This window comes from Crocuta crocuta, unplaced genomic scaffold (assembly GCF_008692635.1).
Source record: "Crocuta crocuta isolate KB4526 unplaced genomic scaffold, BGI_CrCroc_1.0 scaffold108, whole genome shotgun sequence".
Taxonomy (NCBI): Eukaryota; Metazoa; Chordata; class Mammalia; order Carnivora; family Hyaenidae; genus Crocuta; species Crocuta crocuta.
In genome coordinates, this window is record NW_027532825.1 from 2,470,959 (window position 1) to 2,478,120 (window position 7,162).

At 48.4% G+C, this 7,162-nt stretch overlaps 1 long non-coding RNA gene across 3 annotated transcripts in view; it reads right to left on the reverse strand.

The window, feature by feature from the left end:
- Nucleotides 1–6,406, reverse strand: part of LOC144245779 (uncharacterized) — an 11,027-nt gene extending 4,621 nt beyond the window's left edge. For 2 of the 3 annotated variants that reach the window (XR_013339419.1, XR_013339417.1), the window contains exon 1: nucleotides 6,060–6,406. This is a non-coding gene — a long non-coding RNA (uncharacterized LOC144245779). Of the gene's footprint in view, nucleotides 1–5,883; nucleotides 5,958–6,059 lie in introns of those variants that run through there. The other variant, XR_013339418.1, reaches the window with a different exon arrangement.
- Between the last annotated feature and the right edge of the window lie 756 nt (nucleotides 6,407–7,162).

Consider the following 7,162-nt stretch of genomic DNA (forward strand, 5'->3'; position numbering starts at 1 on the left):
CAGAGACAAATGCTGTGCATTCTCGTGTATATGTGGAATCTAAAAAAAATCCAAGCTTGGGGCAGTTGGTTGAGTGTCTGACTCTTGATTTTGGCTCAGATCATGATCTCAAGGTCCATGAGTCTGAGCCCTGCACTGGGCTTTTCACTGACAGTGCGGAGCCACTTGGGATTCCTTCTCTTTCTGCCTCTCCCGACCCAGGCTCTCCTTCTCTCTCTCTCAAAATAAATAAATTACACTAAAAAAAACCCCCCAAAAACCAAGCTCATAGATGTATCAAACAGACTGGTGGTGGCCAGATGCTAGATGCTAGATGGGGTGGAGGGTGAGGGGTGGGAGGCAAAATGGGTGAAGGTCGTCAAAGGGTACAAATCTCCACTAATAAAATGAGTAAGTCCCGGAAATGTCATGCACATCATGGTGCCTGTAGTTCACAATGCTGTACTGTATGTCTGAAAATCACTGAGAGCGGTACTTAAAAGCTTGCGGCAAAAACGAAGCATAAGAGTTCTAAGTACGAGAGGTGATGGGTATGTTAATAAACATTAGCGTGGTGATCATTTCGCCATGTAAACGTATGTCAAGTCATTTTGTTGTACACCTTAAACATTCACTGTTATATGTCAGTCCTACGCCAATAAAGTGGGAGGGGTAATAATGCCCAATGACAGTAACAAATGGGAATATTCCACTTCTCTTCCTCTACCCTTTAGAATCTCCCAGCCGCTGAGAGCTCTGGGATTCTCCCAAGGGTGTTCTTACACGGCATAGATCAGTACACCCACATGCCCGCCAGTATCCCGAAGCCATCGCACGCATCTCTCTGTCTCTCATTGCTGCTGTGACCCAATCTGGTGCCGACAGTCAGCCCGAATGCTAACTCCTTCCTTCACCGTACCACAGAGCACTGTGGCTTGGGGGCCACTGCCCCTTGCACCTGCCAGGATGGAAAGAACCCACAGGGGTCTAGACCTAGTCACAATGAGGACTGTATGAGCCTCAAGAGCCTCCTCCCTACCTTGCTGATGACAAAAGCCTTGTCTCCTCTACGCTTAGAATCAGCTCTTCCTGAGATGTGACCCCTGGCAGATTACCCCCCTGGCCACCCCACATGCCCAGACTGGCCTGATTCCAAAGGGGAAACACAAGTAGGTGTCAGCTGAAGGCTGTCCAAAATATTCAATATTTGGGAATATAAGAACACAGAACCTGTTCCTCTGTCTTTCTCCTCCTTGGGAAATACAGCCAGTAAACTCACTAAAAAGATGAGATTATCACTTTGGGAAGGAGGCCACGGGCTGGTACAACAAACCACCACTATTCAAAACTATAAATCAAACACTCGAGAATGCTCCTATCAGTATTGATCCTCCACTCTTGAACCACGTTGGAGAACAGAGTTTTAGCAGGTAGGGCAGTCAGAAAGGTAACATGGAAGGCAGCTAATTCCAGCTCTGGTTTCCGGAATAGCACCAGAGTTGAATGAAACCAAACGAGCATAAAAGGTACCGTCTTATGCATAGACTAGCCTATGCCAAACCAGGCAAGCTCTCCAAGGCAAAGTCATTTATAAAGATGGAACACACAACAGCCCAGGTCAGAAAATTCTATTTAGTCCAAACGCCAAGGATGCAAGTTCGGAAGAGGCTCGTGTTTCCAGAAAACACCAGGAGGAATCCTAAACCCAATTGCATAATCCTTGCGTGGGCTGACCGTGTAGGTGCCATGTTACATAAGTTCACAGGCTCCACATCTCTGCAGAAAGGCGAAGAGGTGTTCCCTCTTGACAGCGCATGATGGGAAAGTGCACAGCTTTCGGTACGATCTCAGCAGGAGAAACATCGTGACAGCTGGTGGCTAAAATAAAAGCTTCATGACACAGTGACAGGACAACCAAACCTACACATTCTCTCCATTTCCTGCTTGGCAGTGAGATCGGCACACATTTGCTGACGAATCCTACGTGCCAGAACTGCCTATGTGTTGAAATGGTATGTAGGAGAAAACGGGTGCTGGGCACAGATGAAAGCAATTGTGTTTGCATCGTGGCCAAGAATATACAGTCCCTGGGAACCCTGTCTTGGCACAAATCCTTGCTCTGTGCAGCCTTGGGTGATTTACTTAATCTCTCTCTTAGTTTTTCTGCTTCTAAAATGGGGATGACAATAGTGCCTATATTTTGGGTTGCTCTGAATGTTAAATGATTTGAATTATTAAGAGTTTAACATCGTGATTGGCATCTAGGAGCTGTCCTTCAGTGGTAACGACAAATAGAGTTAATGATTTGGCCAACACATACTGTACACAAAGTTGGTTATTATAAGTGTTATTCAACACAGAAAGGAAAAGACGTATGCATTTCCTAATGGGTGCTGGAGGGTGGTCCAAAGAAATGAGTGGGGGGTGGGGATGGGGGCTGATTGAGCCCATAGATTTGTGCTTTTCAGACCCAGCGCATGCGAACCTCGCCCCAAGTCCTCAGCCAAGAGCAGCCCAGAACCAACCCCCTCATGCCTGATTCTGGCATGGTCCTATCCCCTCTCTCTTGTGGTTCCTGTTCTGGTTCCTTCTCTGACAGAGGACTCTAGGTTTGGAGGTAGTAGGGTCCTGACACCCCTCCGTCCGACCCGTGAAAGTTTCAGGATTCCTGGGAATCAGAACCTTCCCTGGCATGTCCGCCATAGTTGGTAATACCTGACACCACTTTGTGTGTTCTATCCCCTGGATTTACGTCCTATGGCTATTCAAATGGAATGAACCCAAACAAGGAGCAAGAAGTTACGCTGCAACCAATTATTTTTAAGAAGTCTTAATAATCAAAGTGCAAGGTGCAGAATGACAGGGGTCGAGTCTGAGGACAAGCTACCACCGATTCCCAAGTGCTCTGTGCTTGACCCTACCCGTAAATTACCACTTTGGAAAAAAACATACAGTAATAATCATAGAAAAGGATTCATTACCTACAATGCTCTACCCAATACGCCTTTGACAAAGCAATGGCTTCTTAGAACACTAAAGTACGCGCAACCTAAGAGAAAACAGATTCATCAAACTTCATCAAAGGTAAGAAATGTTGTGCTTCAAAACACGCCATGCAGAGCGTGAAAGAGTAACTTACAGTATGGGAGAAAATATTTGCAAATCGTATCTGTGTGCAGAATACGGAAAGAAGTCGCAACTCAAAAATATAAAGACAAATGACTTAATTTTCAAAAAGGGCAAAAGACTTGAATTACGTTTCTCCAAAGGAGATGCACAAAAAGTCATGAAGGCCACGAAAAGTCGTCTGGCATGATTAGTCATTGGGGAAGTACAAACCCAAACCACACTGATATAGCACCTCCCGCTGATCTGGATGGCCGTGATCAAAGACAGACAATCACAAGTATCGGCAAGGACATGGAGAAACATCTTGCTGGTGCAAGTGGGAAAATGATACCACCACTTCAGAGAGACAGTGTGGTAGTTTCTCTCTAAGAGTGAAACGTGAAATTGGCATACGACCCAGCAATTCCTCTGTTAGATATGCACGAAAGGGAGGCGAAAGCAATGTCCGCACAAAAACGTGTATATGAATGTTCATAGCAGTGTTATCCATAAGAGACAGAGTGGAAACCACTGAATTGTTCATCAGTTGGTGAATGTATTACCGGAATGTGGTTCATCCATGCAATATTATTTGGCCATAAAAAGGAAAGAAGTCTTGGCACATGTCATAACATGGGTGGACATTGGATATATGTGAAGTCAAAGAACCCACATTGTTGTATGATTGCATTTATAATTTATATGGAATGTCTTGAATCGGTGAACCCAGAGAGATTAGTAGTTGCTACGGGCTGGAGTGAGGGAGGAATAAGAAGTGAATGTTAATGGATATAAGGTTTATGGGGGAGGGAGGGTGATAAAAAATGTTCTGAAATCAAACAGTGGTGATGGTAATACAAGCCCGCATATAACCATGGAATTATAATACCACTGAACCGTATACTCGAAAGAAGTGAATTTTACGGTATTTGAATTATATCTCAGTAAAAATAAAAGACTCTACATAAACATTTCCTTGAGTCACTACCGTCAGTTAATGGTCTCCCATAAAATTCATCCTGTTTAAATCATTCACCCTTCTAAAAAAAAAAGATAATAAATTCTCACCCAAGGCAAATTCAAGAGTATAATGGGGAGGGAGCGAGCTCTGGTGTCTCTTGCTGTTCTCATAAAGACACCAGTCCCATCGAGTTTGGGCCTCCTTATGACCTCATGGAACCTTAATAACCTCGAGAAGGGCCTATTTCCAAATACAGTCCCCCTGAAGGGGGTGGGGCTTCAACCTTTGAATTTTGCAGGGGACCCAATTCAGTCCATGGTACATTCGAAATAAATATCCACTGTGCCACTCAAGTTCGTATTGATCATACAGTATACTTTTTTTTCTTTTTTGAAGGTATTTAAATTGGATGATCACACCCAGCAAAACCTCGCTCTGCCCCTGACTGTTCGTTTTACAGAGGACATGAAAGTTTGAGGAAGTGCTCTGCCATCGGTCATTCTGCTGGTCAGTGGGTCCCCGGACAGGGTCCCTCGGTGGTCAGGTCAGCAGCCTCCACGTGGCTGGGTGCTGGTTGGAAATGTGGACTGTCCGATCCTAGCCTCGACCCACTGTGCCAGGATCTGTGTTTTGAGAAGCCTACAGAAGCATCATATGCATATTCAAGTAGGCTCGGCTGTCTCCGGCAGCTTGGACGTGAATTCCTCCTTTCATTGCCTTCCCATGAGGGAGGCTAGTGTGGATCTCGGGGTGACCCAGGTACCCCGCCCAAGCTGCAAGGCGGGGCTGAGTGCACAAGGGGACTGGAGCAGCCCCACCCCCACCCCAGGCTGTTGCTCTCAGGTCAGCAGAGAGGAAGGGTGAGGTCTGGCAGGAGACGTAGCAGTAAAGAAGGGGCGTGGGGCAGAGCAAGGGAGGAGAGTCTCTGCAAGGGACTCACTCTGGTCCTCAGCACCAGTGACAACTCCTTATTTTGGGCCAAGCGCGGACAGCATGGTAGCCCAGGGGCACAGCCGGGGCTGGCCAGGGACCTAGCCTGGTGCCCCGGGACACAGTAAGCTCAGCCAGGCTCTGGGGACGAAAGGGGTGAAGGTGAAGCTTTGGGGCAGTGAATGCCTGGGTGGGCAAGACCCGTGCCACCCCAGCAGCGTGCTGGAGCCAGGTGGCCTCTCTCTAACCTGGTGTTTGTGACGGCAGCCGGGAATCGGCCGACATAGGGGCATTTATAGCACAAAACATAGGCAAATACTCCAAATCAGGGCTTTTCTCTCTTTCTTTCTTTCTTTTTTTTTTTTTGTCATTTAAAAACATTTGCCAGGGGCACCTGGGTGGCTCAGTAGGTTGAATGTCTAACTTCGGCTCAGGTCATGATCTCACGGTTTGTGAGTTAGAGCCCCATGTCGGGCTCTGTGTTGACAGCTCAGAGCCTGAAGCCTGCTTCAAATCTGTGTGTGTCTCTTTCTCTGCTCCTCCCCTACTCATGCTCTGTCTCTCTCTTTCTCTTAAAAATAAAGTTTAAAACAAAATAAATAAATAAAATAAAATGTCGGTAGGAAAGCCAACAGAGGAGAGTGTCCTACCCAAAGCCTATAGCACAGTCAGGGCCGTCTTGGGGACCGCCCCCAGCCTCAGCCTACAGCCATTCCTGTCTCTCACCCTCTGGAAGGGCGAAGCCCCTGCTGCCCCCTCCGTTCCCCTTCTCGGGCCCCATCTGCAAGGCGGCTACCAGCATCCACGCCACACACCAAGGCCGGCGTGTGACAGGCGCTCCAAAGTATGTGAAGGGCGCCATCGTGAAAACACCTCCGTCCTGGTAGGTCTACAGGGACGCTCACCAGCGAGGGACGCACAGAGACGCCGGGTCCCAGGTCCGCCTGCCTCCCTGGCGCCGCTCCGTGCCCCACCCTGGGGCCCCGGGCCCAGCCTCTCGCTGGAGGGAGCTCAGCGGCCTTCTGGGCGCGAGTCTGACGCCATCCTCTGCCCCATTGTGACTTCTCTTCCCGGCGCTCACCTCCCACCCCATTCCTGGCCGTGGCGCCTGCCGGGGGTTGAGGCCTGAGATGCCGCGTGGCCTCCTGGGATCGCCGGTTGAGGCCAGAGGTCCTTCCAGGCCTTCGTCTCAGGAGAGCACCTTGAGCCTCCTGGGACCCGGCCTCCTCCTCGTCATTTTCCACAGACGGTAGCTGTCCTGCTGAGAAACTCTTCAGGGGTCCCGCTTCTGGTGTCAGGGGCCCCTCCCCCGGATGCCTCCTGCTGCCGGCGCCCGGGCGCCATGATCCGTGAACTGAACTTCCTCCGGGGGCCTCCGTCGGCGGTAGGCCTGGTCCCGTCTGGGCTCTGGCCCTGCCCGGGTTGCCCTTTCCCACCTGGTGTCCACAGAGGGGGAAGGGGGGAGCGGAGCNAAATAAAATATTTAAAAAATTTTATTTATTTATTTATTTTGAGAGAGAGAGCACAAGCAAGGGGCGGGGGGGAGCGAGAGAGAGAGAGAGAGAGAAAGGGAGAGAGTGTCCCAAGCGGGCTCCACACTGCTGGCGCAGAGGCTGATGCGCAGCCAAACTCACCAACCGTGAGATCATGACCTGAGCCAAAATCCAGAGTCAGACACTTCACTGACGGAGCCACGCGGTGCGCCCCAGCGCAGTCTCTGTTTCCAGAGCACCGACTCCACCCACCAGGCGGTATTCCAGAGGCTTGGGGGGGGGGGCTCAGTGACTCAGTGACCCACAAAAAAGGCTCAAGGCCAAACACTCATTGAGATCACATTTTGGGGAGGAGACAGAAAGGCACACAGTATGCTGAATACGGCATGTACATATCTATGTATATTCCATTGATATATAATGTATACACATGTATTTGTGTATTTACATAAAGGTAAATAAATGCTCATTTAATGATAGACATATTTGTATATTTGATAAAGGTAATAAATGCTCATGAGCAACATCTTATTTATAAATGTAAACAAGCATAAACATCTTTAGATGTATGCAAACAGCAAATAAGTATATAAAATGTTACATATAATAATATATGTGTATATGTGTGTGTGTATATATATACACAAAATGATAAATGCTCCGAAGGAAAATAAAGCAGGGGACACAGGGC